This window comes from Uloborus diversus, chromosome 1 (assembly GCF_026930045.1).
Source record: "Uloborus diversus isolate 005 chromosome 1, Udiv.v.3.1, whole genome shotgun sequence".
In the NCBI taxonomy this organism is placed as follows: domain Eukaryota; kingdom Metazoa; phylum Arthropoda; class Arachnida; order Araneae; family Uloboridae; genus Uloborus; species Uloborus diversus.
In genome coordinates, this window is record NC_072731.1 from 154251864 (window position 1) to 154267246 (window position 15383).

General features: G+C 33.3%; 1 protein-coding gene across 4 annotated transcripts in view; it reads left to right on the forward strand.

Moving 5' to 3' along the window:
* The first annotated feature begins 2274 nt into the window (after positions 1-2274).
* Positions 2275-15383, forward strand: part of LOC129222250 (hemocyte protein-glutamine gamma-glutamyltransferase-like) — a 60543-nt gene continuing 47434 nt past the window's right edge. The window contains exon 1 of one of the 4 annotated variants that reach the window (XM_054856747.1): positions 2275-2363. The gene's annotated coding sequence lies outside the window, so the exon portion shown is untranslated. Of the gene's footprint in view, positions 2364-15015; positions 15289-15383 lie in introns of those variants that run through there. The other 3 variants (XM_054856732.1, XM_054856739.1, XM_054856755.1) reach the window with 3 other exon arrangements.

Below are 15383 nucleotides of genomic sequence, written 5' to 3' on the forward strand. Positions count from 1 at the left end.
TCCCAGTTTAAAAATTAACTGAGAGTATTTATAACGTGTATCGACTTTACATCAATTACGGCTCGTCCTGACTGATTAAGCTCTCAGAGGGGGCGAGTAAGTTTTTGGACTACGTAGCTTTGCAAGAATTGCATTCGAGTAATATGCTTGCAACTCTGGCTTAGCTTTGGCCGTGATTGTAGTACAGCTTATGGAGCTGTTATATCATCCCTGCCTAAGATTACTCTGAAGTTATAAAGACACTATACCGGCTTTAAGCGGAATATATCTGGATTTTTCAGGAAAATTTCAAGAAGGTTACTGAATTTTAGCGGAAAACATTCCTGGCTTTTGCGAGATAGGTTACTGGCTGAAATTGGGCACGTCAGATGCCTATTATTTTCCAGGAGCGTTTCTAAATCGTTTTCACAGTGTGGGCAGGACTGTATTTGCCACAACCTGTTTTTCCACATGCAAAATTACTGCTTTTTCACGGGTCACTCAGCCACACTTTTAATGATATTTATGTTTGCATTGAAAATACGTACAACCAAAAGGTGAGCGATGATCAAATTATCACAACGTTGTATTTAACGAGGTTTTGTTACTGATGTCTTCAAATTAAATGCCTTCTCTTGTGCGCTTACTTTTTCCGTTTACTTTTTTCGGTTTTTCTTCATAATATTCTTTCTTTGAAATTTTAAAAGAGCGAAATGCCTTATGAAATGATTCGAAGTACAGTGCGGAGTTCCGCACGGGTCGAGTAGTTATTCATAAAAAAGGTTTTGGCACATTGGATTTGCATCAACGTTTTTCTCCTATTTCGGTACAGGCCGAAAATAGGAACATCATATTCCCTAATATGGAGGCTTCTACGTGAAGTGAACCTAAACGTTGCAAAAAGCTCTCGGTTCATTAAGTTTACAGCTTACCTTAAAAGAATATATCAAATGCAACAAAATAAACACATTTTAATAGATTCAAAAGAGCATTTGCAAGTCAAATGCTTAAATTACGTCAAATCAAGTTTTTAAAAATCAGAAAAAATGCTCCAAAACGGTAACGCAGCGAACTAGACTTATGAAACTTCCACAAATAAATAGTGTTCTTGACTGCAACCAGAAAAAAAAAAAATGTCACCGGTGGCGACATCTAGCGTCAGACCAGAGAAACTTAGAAAGACAAAATTGGGCACGGGGACGAAATATGGCTTCTTTGCCCTACATAAAAATATAAATGGACATAAAACGTTTAAACACTATTCATAAATTACCACGCAAAGGAAATCTCGATTTAGTAGGCAAATTTGTTAATTTCTGAAATTTACGTTAGTGAGTAGAGAAAATTTTAATGTTTCTCTTTGCGGACGTCACTGGATAGTGCTGCAATGCAACCGATTACAAACGCTTTCTCCGTTTGGGGCAACGTTACAAATTTTATATTTTTTTTTACTACCGCTATTTCCCGTGCCACAAAAGGATAATAACATCACCATTGTAAATGCAAGTTGTAGTTGTAAATGCAAACGAAAAGTAAAAATTCCTAGCGAGCTTTGAAAAATTTTGATGAAAAGTTGCCAGGCATAGTAGATGGACATATGAGTATTTAATATTTTTAATGATATTTAAATAATCAAGAAGAAAGAAAGAACAAAAGAGCAATAGCGTTGATGGCTTGCCAAATGAATACACCATTCTGAAGATCATGAAATGACTTCAATTAAAAAATGTTTAAGAATTTACTAAATTTTGTCAACATTAAAAAGTTTCTCATCGCTATTAAGATACTTTTGACTTCTTAGTAATTTTCAACATTCATACTGAAATGTCTACCAACTTTAATTTAAACTAGTTTTTCACAACAATTAGTGCAGATTTTGCCTGAATGGAATCTTCTTCATTTTCAGCGATGTTAGTATTCAACTTGGGGGTCACATACTTCACAGTTTTTACGATTTTATTTTTGAAAGGCAGTGCAATGAACGGAAAATCGTACAAGAATGCACCTAGCTTAAATTTTTGAAATCCGCGGTACGTTTGTTTTATTTACAATTGAATAACAGTTCCTTGCTTGGTCAATTTTCAGACCACAATCTATCAAAGAGCGAATATTTCTCAGAAAAAATAAACTTCCATATCGTCATGAAATGTAACTTTTGGCCATCACTCATCAACACTTTGCTCCGGTTTGGGACGGGTGGGCGATGGGGATGGAGAGGACCACGTGACTTTTTTTAAGTGGTTTAAAGAAAGAGCGAAAGATTATTAGTAAGTTGCTAAGAAAGAGGATACCTCACTTAAACACATTTGCTGCGCTTGCTGAAGACATTTTTTCCATACCCGCTGCAAAGGGAAAATATTCGAGAAAGTGTGTGTCGGAACTGGGTAAGTTAAAATGCAGCTTTTATGGTAATGTTAATTGTCGATTTTTGTACTTTTGAAAAATATCAGCTCAATTTGAAAAAAAAAAAGAACAAAAATCATTCCTATGTATACAAAACATTATTTGCACTTGTTTTCTAGGATATATAATTTAATCTGAACTGAAAATTTAAAATTTGCAAATTATTATTGAAAAACTGAATTTATTTTACAAAAGGGATATTCGAGAAAGTGTGTTGGAACTAGGTAAGTTAAAATGTAGTTTTTATGGTGTCATCTTGGAGTATTTTGTAAAAAGTGAATGTAAATTGTCGATCTTCGTACTTTTAAAAAATATCAGCACCATGAAAAAAAAATATTCCCATGTACAAGAAATGATTTGCACTTGTTTTGAAGGAAAAATTTAGTCTGAACTGAAAATTTAAAATTTGCAAATAGGTATTGAAGAAAAGAATTTGTTTTGGAAAATTACTTTCAGGTTCTTCTTTCTTTTATTTCAAGGGCGTAGTTGAAAATTTCAAGACCTTAATTCAAAAGCTTAATGGTCAGTAATTTTAGAACCTTAATTCAAAAGTTTTTCGGCCAGTAATTTCGAGTCTTTAATTCAAAATTGATCAAATGTTACATTCAAATGACTGTGAATACAACTAATGAAACCAAAGCGACAGCAGCTAAAATTATCTTTATTTCCGAAAAAAACATACATAGTATAAAATGAAGTCTCCAAAAAGCGTCTGTTTGTTTGAACGCGCAAAACTCGAGAACTACCCGGTCGATATGGCTGAAATTTTCTCAGTATCTTTCTTTCAGCACCGGAAAGGTTTGCAGACCAGTTCGGAAAAAATTTGATCAGTAGTTCTTTTTACTTCCTTTTACAAAAAAGGAAGTATTGTTATAGTGAAAAAATTTTCCCTCAAAAATCAGCCTTAATTTCCATTTTGCTCGCCCCCGAAGGAATATTGATTTTTTTTTAACCCAACCACACGTGGATACATGCCTAAGAACGTATAGACACCTGAAGAATCCATTTTGACGATCCCCGAGCTAATTCAACGAGTTTTCTCGTGACGTCCGTATGTACGTATGTATATGCGTATGTGTGTATGTATCACGCCTAACTCAAGAACGGTATGTCCTAGAAAGTTGAAATTTGGTACATGGACTCCAAGTAAGGTCTAGTTGTGCACCTTCTCTTTTGGTTGCATTCAGATGTTCCAAAAGGGGTCTTTTACACCTTTTTGGGGTAAAATCATTGTTAATTTCAATGTAAACTCAAGCGGTGCTATAATTTGGCAAACACTTGGCAATATATTGCCAAGCTTTTGATCGCCAAGTTTTGTCGCCAACTTGGCGACGAATTTGGCGGTTTTTTTTAAATTTGGTTTTAATTTGACCATATTTAGAGAGCTAACTATTGAATCACATTAAAACGTCCAATATAGGGAAAATTTATCTCTATAAAACGTTTTCTTTGCAACAAACTTGGGGTGAAAATATTTGAAGTATTTCTTTGCTCACTCCAAGGCTTTGAATCGGAGTAAAAGGAAGTCATGTGATACACACATCAGCTAGTTTTATTCCAATTTAGGCCCGATTTTAACATAAATTCCCGAACATGGGGTGAAAATTTACTTGCACATATTAATATTACATATGGTTGGAAAGAGTAGAAATTTCAATGTACTAACCTAATTACGGTGGGAATTATTTGCATTTTTATCTCGATTTTTTTTTTGCTTAGCTGAAATTTAGGCACTACTTTCTTTATTAAATATATCAATAAAAAGTGAAGGAATTGTCCTACAGTTTTCTTTTTGACACCATGGAAAAAGCGACATTTTTTACTCCAGATCTATCTTGACCTAGGTCGAAAAACTAAACTTCTATCTCTAAAGGAAAAAAAAGTTGCAAACATTTTCAAATCAAGTTCGAAAAATCTCATCTCCATTCAAGTTATTAACCTTTTTATTTTCGCGTTTCCACGGTTATGCTTTTTGAATCCATTGTTTCTTTCCGTCTTTCTCATTTTAATTTCTTAAACCTATATTTTTTGTGCTTCCATGGTTACGCTTTTTAAATCCATCTTTTTCATTTTAATTTCTTAAAAGTATTTTAATATCTGTCGTCATTGTTTGGAAGGGAAACTTTGCACGATGTTCTTTTTACTTCCTTTTACAAAAAAAAAAAAAAAAAAAGAAAGAAGTATTGTATTTGCAAAAAAATTTTTACTCAAAAATCGGTCTTAATTTCCATTTTGCTCACCCTCGAATGAATGTTGAATTTATTTTTCAACCCGACCACACGTGGATATATGTCTAGGAACGTACAGACACCCACAATATCCATTTTGACGATCCCCGAGTTAATTATAACGAGTTTTCTCGTGACGTCTGTGTGTACGTATGTATGTGCGTATGTGCGTATGTGTGTATGTGTCGCATAACTCAAGAATGGAACGTCCTAGAAAGTTTAAACTTGGTACTTAGGCTCCTAGTGGCGTCTAGTTGTGCGCCTTCTCTTTTGGTTGCATTCGGGTATTTCTAAAGTGGTCTTTTGCCCCTTTTGGGGAGGAAATCATTGTTAATTTCGATGTAAACTCAAGTGGTGTTATAATTTGGCGGACACCTGGCGATATATCGCCAGTCTTTTAGTCGCCAAGTTTTGTCGCCAACTTAGCGAGAAATTTGGCGATTTTTTTAAAAATCTGTTTTAATTTGGCAATTGTTGGTGATATTTAGAGAGTAAACTATTGAATCACATTAAAATTTCCAGTAATGTGGAAATGACATTAAATTGGAGTAAAAGGAATTCATGTGATGCACACATCAGCTCGTTTTCTTTTATTTAAGCCTGATTGTTGAATATACGTCACTTGACACAATTTTAATTTTCAAGGGAGACCGGGCAAAGTTGGGCAACGCAGCTAGTTTAATACAAAAATGAAATTTTAGAAGGGAGGGTAAAAATAAACCTTATATGTATTAGTTAATTAACTAAATACATTTTTAAGTTTACGTTACAATATATCGTACGAATGCAGAATCCCATCAACCGTTTTTCCATGCACAAAAGCAAGTGCACAATTATTGAATTTAGCGAAAAGTCAGGATAGAATAATAATCCATTGCAAAAGAGTAAGATCGATTGCTTTTTCGAATGCTAAGAGGAATTTTTGGAGTAACACCTTTGTGGTGGAATGATACGAAAGACGTTTTAATCCACGAAATGATGCATAAATGCCAAAAATGAATTTTAAGATTAAAAAAATAAATAAATAAAAGAAAGAAAAGGAAAAAAAAAAGAAAAAAACAGCAACCAGCCTTGGCATTCATTGAATTTTGACATCTTGAATTCAAATTATATTCTTCGCATTCACGAAGAGCGATAAGACTCTACTCGTTGTGTTTCTTGTTTCTACAAATGGAATTGAATGGAAGTGGAGAAGAGATTCGCACCCTTCATATTATAACTGGTGATTTTTTAGATTAAGTAATACGATCCATATGTATTAAAAACGAAATGATAATAATTAGTAAGCAGTAATAAAGATATGCTTATTATGGCCAGTTTGCATTCGTACACTTATCATAAAGATTTCATTTACAGCGTATACTGCTATGGTACACTATATCACCAAAAGTATTGGGAAACTTTAAAAAATTCACATTTTAACGCATTTCTGGAGAAATAAGACACCAGTTGTTTTGTATAGTTTTTGTCACATAAAAGATATGTAGTAGGTGCTATTTTATAATAAAAATTAAATCACCCATGCATATAGGGGATCAGCAACAAATTGAGAAAAACGAAATCGTTTTTTGATCCTTCGTGATCCTTCGTCGTAAATAGCTGAGAATAAGCTCTAAATTTCAAAAATTAGTTAAGTTACTATGTATTATGATTTTACATACTTTTGAGAAACTATCACTGGTTTTCACGAAGATACAAAAATCTCTTTCAAAACTACAAATTTTTTATAAAGGTTTTGACTCATAACACGTAAAATTATCCATGAAACCTTAACAAGCTTTCAGGAGACTTGACAGCATACAAAAGAAGTATAATTCTACAATTTAAACTTAAAATATTGAAAATTTGATGAAATATGAATGTGTAAAGCAATGGGGTTGTTTCCTTCAGTCAAAATCAGTACTTTTTGTCACTGAAATTGATAGAATAAGCAAAAAAAAAAAAAAAAACCATGGAACCAGAAAATACTTTCATTTTTCTAACACTTATTTTTTAATTAATTTTTTAAAATGTCCGATTTTTCAAACAAGGCGTGGTCTTGATGACGTCACAAATGATGCATTTTGGCACATCTTTCTTCCACGTTTCCACGTTATGATAATCAAGGAGCGAATTAAAATTGCGCTCAACGCTTGCTATCAACCATATCGTTGCCAATACACGTGAGTAAAGTTGCGAATTAAATATTTTGCTCTGTGAATGGCATATCATCATTTGTGATGTCATGGGACAGAAACATAAACAATGAAAGCTCGCCGATTTAAGTATTTTTTTAAAAATATTAAACTTAAACAAATTATTTAAAAATGGTCAGATCCTATGTTTTAAAACATGCTCTTTCAGAAAAAAATACTTTTAAAATTTTAGAAACGACCCCATTGATTTTTCACTGCTCGTGCATAAAAGGTAGCAATTTGTAACTTTCATGATTTAAAACGCAAAAGATTTACCAACTCCTAATAAAATACCAGTTCAATATGTTCAAAATTCAGAAAGACATCAGTGATCGAATGAGCCCAATTTGAATGATTTTCGATAGGCGACGAATCGTGAGGGATCGTTCGAAAATAATCTGTTTGTATCATGAATCACACTGAATGATTTCAGGCAAATGCTGCATATTTCCAAACGACCCCTCACGATTCGTCGCTTATCCAAGAATTATTCAAATTCGGGTAGTGTGATCACTGATATCTTTCCGAATTTTTAAGATATTGAACTGGAATTTCATTTGAGTTGGGGGATCTCTTGGGTTTTAAATTATGTAAGTTATAAATTGCTAAGTTGAAAATGAATTGTTTTAAACATGCATATTTCATCAAGTTTTCAATATTCTAAGTCTAAATTTCAGTATTTTACTTCTCTTGTATGCTGTCAAGTTTTCTGAAAGTTTGGTAAGGTTTTATTGGAAACTTTACTTGTTGTAAGCCAAAAGTTTTCAAATAAAATTCGCAGTTTTGAAAAACATGCATATATCTTCACGAATAGCAGTGATACTTCCTCGAAATCACTTAAAATGGTTGAACACAATAAGCTAACTAATTTCTAAAACGTACAGTTTATTCCCATGTTAAAGACAAAGAGCTAGACTATTCTTGTCATGGTTATCTAAAAAATCAAAGAAACATCAACTACGGTGAAGTAAGGTTGAGGAAAATACGGTAAAGTGATTGCTCCAAAAAAAAAAAAAAAAAAAAATTGTAATTTTTCGAATAATAAAGTAATAAATTTTAAATTGGAACGTTTAAGGGGGTCCGGGACACATTTTGAAATTTTTTTAATTAATTACTTTAGAGTTTTGAAATTTTTTGCATCGATTCACCATCTATTTAATAAGCAAAATCATAACATAAATATTCAAAAAACAAAATTTTTTATTTAAATTTCATTTTTTTTTCAAAAAATGAGGTTGGTTTAAATTGCTATAACTCAAAATATTCTTGGTCAATTTTCAATTTTTTTGCAAAAAATTATGCACAAATATCTAAGCTTTAATTTTTAATCGGTGTTTTTAAAAATATTAATTCAATAAAAAATAAAAAATATTTGAAAAAAAATTTCAAAAAAATTCGAAAATAATTAATTTTTTAAAAATCATATTTTTTGCAGTAAACGTTTTTTTAAAATTCGCCGAATAAAAATTAAAGTAAACAGTTTGAAAAAGATATGATCCAAATTTCATTACTTTATCTTTATCGGTTCATTACTTATAAGAGTTGGAATGCAAGAAATCGGGAAAAATTGCATCATGGAGAAAAACGCTTTTGAAGTTTTAAAGTTAAATGCAATATTAGTTAAATGATTGCAACAAAAATAATTATATATCTTGTTCTAATTAAGATAGAAAAAATATTCAAACGTCCTTTTAAGCAGCAGAAAACGGAGTAGTTTTTAAAATAATATAAAAAACATTGCAAAATTTGATGATTTTTATGTCTCGGACCCTCTTAAAAGGTAAAACACCAATCAGAATTAATGGTCAAAAAACGAACTCTGAAACACTATCGGCGCTGGAACTGACTAAAATTACCTTTTTACAAGACATAAGACAACGAGCAAATAAGTAACACAAAAGCTTGGATTAATCCGCATAAGCTTTGTTAGAGAAAAATACCTGAGATCAAGTTCTCCATGATTTACAACGAAATAGTAAATTAAGCATAAATTAATTTTATTGCAGCTGTTTCAGAATTTGCAAGAAAATTTCATCTTACGTATTTTTTTCCTGCATGATAAAATCTAGAAAAAATGAAATAAAGTACTTTTTCTTCCCACCTTTCAGTGTGAAGCTTAAAGATTGCCTTAAAGTACTGGTGGAGTGGTAGACACTCCCCATGCTGGAAATAGAACTCAGGTTGATTGTGTGAACGACAGTGGCCATAACGAGCATATGATACTCAAAACTGACATCCCAGTTTAGTATTGTTAAAAACGACATAAAGGTCAAGCAAAATAATAATAAACTAATTAAATTGAAAAAATAAATAAATAAACAAATAAATAAATAAAACGAGCTGATGTGGGACATCATCACATGACTTCCTTTTACGCCAATATAATGATAATAGTGCCTTGGAATAAGCAAAGGAACTTTAAATATTTTCTCCTCAAGTTTGTTGCGAACCGAAGCAAAGAAAACGTTTTACAGAGATAAATTTTCCCTATATTGGACGTTTTAATGTGATTCAATAGTTAACTCTCTAAATATGGCCAAATTAAAACCAAATTATAAAAAACCCGCCAAATTCGTCGCCAAGTTGGCGACAAAACGGCGACCAAAAGCTTGGCAATATATTGCCAAGTGTTTGCCAAATTATAGCATCGCTTGAGTTTACATTGAAATTAACAATGATTTTACCCCAAAAAGGTGTGAAAGACCCCCTTTTGGAACATTTGAATGCAACCAAAAGAGAAAGTGCACAACTAGACACCACTTGGAGTCTATGTACCAAATTTCAATTTTCTAGGACATACCATTCTTGAGTTATGCGAGATACATACACACATATAGGCATACGCACATACATACGTACATACGGACGTCACGAGAAAACGCGTTGTAATTAACTCGGGGAGCGTCAAAATGGATTCTTCAGGTGTCTATACGTTCTTAGGCATGTATCCGCGTGTGATCGGGTTGAAAAAAAATCAATATTCATTCGAGGGCGAGCAAAATGGAAATTAAGGCTGATTTTTGAGTGAAAATGTTTTCGCGAATACAATACTTCCTTTTTTGTGAAAGGAAGTAAAAATAATAAACAAAGTTCCTTCAAGAAAAATGGTTGCTAGATTTTTTGCTCCCTTATACTTTTCCTTAATTTTCCTCCCGAGCCGACTTCCATTTTCAGCAGATTCATTTTCAAAAATTCATAATATCGTCAAAAGCTGAACCATTTTACACATGACAGTGAAGGCATATTAATTGATGCCGTGAGTATATAATCATGTTTTAAAAGATGGGAGGGGAGGGCGGGATCTTTTACGACTCGGAGTTATTCTTTTTTGGAGGCTAAAGTGAAAAAAAAAAAAAAAGAAAAGAAAAAAAAAGAAAGACCCAACTCAGTGAATGAACTCTTCCAACCAGTGGTCAAACACAGTATTTTCATTCAAAAAATCAGTAATCCAACGTCAGAAAGCACAAATATTGCAAGATATTGCAGACACGTGTTTCTGTGTTGTCTTTTCATCCAGAAGCTCACATTTCTTTGCATTGAAAATGGTGTTCCTTGTAACACAGAAACACGTGTCTGCAATATCTTGCAATATTTGTGCTTTCTGACGTTGGATTACTGATTTTTTGAATTTTCAGCACAAAGGTATTTATTCGTTATACAGTATTTTCATGTTTACTTTTTACAAATGTATTGCTGCTGCCAATTGATCAAAGAAAAACTTATGAAACCTTATTTTAAAAAGAAAAAAAGAAAGACAAGTTCCACTGGAGGGTGTTTAATGTTCATTCACTGGACGGTTCACCCTACCAACATCAGGAAATTCCGAAAAAAAAAAAAAAAAAAAAAAAAACAGGGATTTGAATAGATTTTGAGACAGAAATATTGTGATTTAAGTTGGCTATAGGGTATAGTTTTGTCAGTGAGAAATGGCGGATGAACTGGAAGCAGTCTCTATCGCTCAAAGGCACAGATTCGAACCCGGCTTTTGTCGGTGGACCTTCAAGATGCAAAAAATCGACATCATCCATGTCGTATAATAATGCGGAAGTTAAAAGATACCTCGTGTACTCGTTTGGCTCGAAGTGCTCTTGGCAAAAGTAAACTTCTAGTGAATTTCGCATCGAATAGAGCCTAGATGCTTCCATCTGGTGCGGAAACTGGACGATAAAACTCTCGTGGTAGTGGCATCCATCGGTAGTGGTGCTACACGAAAGAATGGACTCTATATCGGGGGATCAAACTAGGTCTGCAAAAGATGGTGCCCCTAACGCAGTCCCATTAGAAGGACTTGTAGTAGGTACAAACAACAAAAACGCGAGAGCAGTAAAAGCTTTACTACTTTTCGCTGATCCTACATACTTTTTCAAAATGAAGTGGTCTGTTTCCGTTTCCGGTGCATCTGCCATCTCTCCGTGGCGCAACTCTAGCTATTTACGCTTCGAACGAGTAGTTTGTTTACAGCTGCTCTAGGAATTGTTCGGTTTTTGGGCAAAATTTTACGTGATTCTATAATTGAATTGCGTATTCTACGAGCAAAAGCATCCACATGCATTAGAACTAGAGATATCGGTTCATTTACAATCATGTCGTCAATACAGTGATCGAAAAATAATTCAAGATTTTAGGGCAGGAAATGTAGCTGTGGTCCTTGCTTTCTGGATCTGAGTTTCAAATGTACAGGAAATTGCTCCCCTTGAAGCAACCACTTTTCTTGAAAGAATCACGAGTGTGACAGTTGACCCGCACTATGACCCCAATTATATTTTGTGGTTCTCTAATCAGTCATAGTTACCATCTTAGGTTTACGGCTGGGGTATTCGTCAACATTTGAAAGAAGTTTTTAGATGGAGAAACTGTCATTTTTTAATGAGTCACAGAGGGATGAAGTTCGTGAACGACGCTTTGAGTAAAGACTTTTTTTATGAGTCTTTACTCACACCTACGTAAAAACCCCATTCGCAAGACATTTCAAAAATGTAACTCCGATTTTAGTATCTGTTAAACTACTTAAAAGTATTCTTTTTTTTTTTTTTTTAAAGAAAGTACATAAATTGTGTTTCGTTCCAAAATTCTGTACGTTTTTGAAATGTCATTCTTTACTTCACCGAAATTGTTCATATAAATAAATTTTTCTCTGATTGAACAATTAGCTTCATTGGAATTTTACATAAAAGCAAAATTTTTATTAATTTCAATAAAATATTGTCATCCAAAAACAGCATTTTAATTATTTCTCCGAAATAATATCAAAATTCTACTGATTTTAAAATGGTATTCATCAATATAGTTTACGTTTGGTATTTGAATTTGGGAAATTCCAGAAAGAGTTTTTGATAGTAAGTTTGCTTGACAAAAACTATTAGCCAACAAAAGAATATATTTAAGCAACAATCTTTTAGTGGAAGAGACATTTTAACTTTTAAACTCTTAACCGTTTATCGGAATTAAATTGAAAGAAAAAAAAAAAAAAACCTTTCTTAAGCCATTTTGAGGGTGAGGTGTGAAGAGTTATTATACTCATGAAAACTATCTTTCCAAAACCACGTTATTTAAATGTAAATGAGTGTACATGAGCACACATATAACTCTTTACGTATAATAGTAAGCAGTACTGTAGTTGCAAGAAAATGCTTGGGAGAACTCACCTTGGGGTTTGGAGGGATTAACAAAAAAAAAAAAAATAATAATAATAATAACAAAATAAAAAAAATTTAAAATAAATAAATAAATAAATAAAGATGGTCTGGGGCGCTCCGAACAAAAATTTTTTGGATGGGCAGAAATTCTCATTTGCTGAATGGAACTTCACATTTTGCCGAATGATGAAAATTTTGTCGAATCGTCAGACAAAATTGCTGAATAAGGACATTTTTTGGGAAGTCCCATGACCTTAGGGCTCTCCAGAATATGGTATGAAACCAATTTACATTATATTTGCCTTATTTCTACAACAGAAAACCAAATATTTCGGAGGACGGCGTACCCCCAACTACAGTACTCATAGTTAGCAGATAAATGTTTTTCAGATTGGACATAGTATTATTTTTCAAACCTAAGCATAGAATAAAAAATTTTCTTTTCTTTTCTTTCTTTCTTTTTTTTTTTTTTTGATAAATTATATTAAAAAATACATTTACAATAAAAAAAGTATTATGATTTTTCAAATTGTCCACATTTCTAACTTAAAATTTTACTCACTGAATGTTTTCCGTTGAATTTATCTGAATTAGTTTATTCAAACTGTTAATTCACTACTTCACAATATCAAAAAACGAGCTGATGTGTGCATCACATGACTTCCTTTTACTCCAATTTAATGTCATTTCCCCATTATTGGCAATTTTAATGTGATTCAATTGTTTACTTTCTAAATATCACCAACAGGGGCCAAATTGAAACCAAATTTAGAATTAAAAAAAAAAAAACCTCGCCAAATTTGTCGCCAAAGTTGGCAACAAAACTTGGCGACCAAAAGACTGGCGATATATCGCCAAGTGTCCGACAAATTATAACACCACTTGAGTTTAAATCGAAATTAACAATGATCTCCTACCAAAAAGGGGCAAGGCCTTAGGAACATCCGAATGCAACCAAAACGGAAGGTGCACAACTAGGTCCCACTAGGAGTCTTCGTACCAAATTTCAACTTTCTAGGACATACCGTTTTTGAGTTATGCGAGATACATACACACATACACACATACGCACATACATACATACAGACGTCACGAGAAAATTCGTTGTAATTAACTCGGGGATCGTCAAAATAGATATTTCGGGTGTCTGTAGGTTCCTAGGCATATATCCACGTGTGGTCGGGTCGGAAAACAAACTCAACATTCATTCGGGGGTGAGAAAAATGGAAATTAAGGCCGAGTTTTGAGTGAAAATTTTTTCGCGAATACAATACTTCCTTTTTTGTAAAAGGAAGTAATTATAACTGCAGTGCATTATTCCTGTTTAAACAAATAATTATCCCACATGCAATGGAGAAATATCCTGAAAATCGCCATTTTTGAACTTACGCTCTGAGGTCCAATTATTATATTCTAACCAATACTACCATTTCATTATTAGCTTGTCAGGATTTTTCTATGCTGGGCCCAATTTGCTAGCTCTGATTTATCATGAACTGAACCCGAATAAAAAACAGGAAATTTTGGCTCTTTTCTATTAGTTTTAATGGCGTTAGAGCGTACTGTGACAAACGGTTGTTTAAAGGAGGTTAAAGGACAGAAAATGGTACTGAAAGTTAAAGTTTAGAATAAAGAACTTAAAAATGCTGGGAATTTGAACTATACTAGCAGAACAGAGAGTTAGGCTGCTACAGCTAGGGCAGTCCTAACCTGGCAGCATTGCGAAAGCTACGCAGGTCATAGTCGAAAGTATTACGACGATGCCAGGTTTTGGTTTGCTTCAACTATAGACGAGACATAAATGTGTAATGCAAAGAACTATTGACTAGACTTTACCCATTCTATACGAAACCTTATCAAATGGAATTAATTTTGCTTTAGATAGCGTGGACTTAAACTTTTTTCTTTCTCGAAACAACTGCAAAGCACAAGTCAGTTATCTTTCTAAATACGGGATTGATCGTTGTGATGTAGTCTTGCATTTCCTGTTCTTATTTCGGAAATCGCAATTACTAATCTAAGCTATAGCTTTTTATGCAAGCAAGACATATAAAATGGGATTTGCAAATGTTTTCTCTCCAAACACCCAAGAAACCCTCTTCTTTTTTAGAACCATCTCTTTATGACTTCTTTCCGTGACCTACTCCGGTTGCAAAACACAGTAATTTACAAGTCTATATGAATCCGGTGGGCAGTCCCGTAGGCCGTTCCAGCACTGATTGTCTTCCGGGGTTGGCTTTTTACTTTCTTCAATCGGCGCTTAACCGAAAGGGTTGCGATTGCTTAACTCACGGGTTTTAATGAAGATAGCGACCCTAATTATTTTAAATACTCTTCCAATCGATGCTCATTCGCCTCTTCTGTTTTTCAGACGCACTCAGAATTTAAGTGAAGTTGGCAAAAAATAAACAAGGTTGTCCGTGAGTTGACGTAACAGATGCGAAAGGGTTTGTTGTCGTAAACTCCCACAGGATTTTTGTGGCACTGACACACCTTAGCAACATTTCATTACCTTTCTTTTTTTTTTACAACTGTCTTCCACGCTACCAGCTTAAGGTCACTTAGTGCATGATTTGGAGTTAGTGTCTTCTAGTGGCTGTTTCCAATGAGTGAACCTTAGAGATTGAATTCAGAAAGTATTGTGATACGTATGTCGCTCTATCCAATTAAAGTCAATTAGTGGAGGATTTAAAGTTTTTCTAGCAACTGTTTGAAACGAGTGAATCTTCCAGACTGAACTCAAAAAGTATTGTGATAAGTATAATTATCTATCGGCTTAAAGTGACTTAGTGCATGATTAGGAGTTTTTCTAGTGGTTATTTCAAACTAGTGAATCGTATGGATTAAGTCCAAAAAGTACCGTGATAAGTATATATAAGTTTTTTAAGCAATTTATTCAATTAATCTAAATTCGGAAGAAAAAAAAATGCATGTGTGACTGTAAAGACTGGATTTAATAGAAA